This window comes from Pteropus medius, unplaced genomic scaffold, assembly GCF_902729225.1.
Source record: "Pteropus medius unplaced genomic scaffold, Ma_sr-lr_union100, whole genome shotgun sequence".
NCBI classification, from domain to species: domain Eukaryota; kingdom Metazoa; phylum Chordata; class Mammalia; order Chiroptera; family Pteropodidae; genus Pteropus; species Pteropus medius.
Window position 1 is genome coordinate 4,764,484 of NW_024349224.1, and position 620 is coordinate 4,765,103.

Below are 620 nucleotides of genomic sequence, written 5' to 3' on the forward strand. Positions count from 1 at the left end.
AAAAAAAAAAAAAAGAAGAAGAAGAAGAAGAAGAAGCCTAGGACACTAGACGTCAGGTGGTGAGCATACAATAGAGTGTACAGGTGTCGCGTTATAAAGTTGTATGCCGGAAATGTGTTTAATGTTATTAACCAATGTTATCCCAATAAATCTAATTAAAAAAAAAAGAGAGAGAGGCCTCAGTGATTAGCAAAGTTTGCCACGAACGCTGGCTGGGAGGCGGCGGGTAGGCGGGCCACGTTCTGCAGACCTTAACTGGAAATGACATTCTACTCGAGCCATGCCCCCACTTCTCTAGTTTCTTAGGTAAAGGAACCATCATTTTTCTGTAACCCTGCAGAATTAAACTTAAGCCCATTTTCGGCGCTCAACATGGATTCATTCATTAAAATAAGCAAAGTGGCCTTCCCTCGGGCTAGATGACAAAGGTCATAACGCCATGATGTTTCACAAGGGTAACAATAACAACAACAAAAAAAAACAAGATGTTTTGGCTTTTACGAGCAAGGTTTGAATCTAAGACAAGTAAATTATCCACGACGTAAAACCTTACCTCCCCAATGCAACCAGAGCAATTTAATAAAATAGAATCCTTTCCTATATAACGGTCCCTCTCCTCT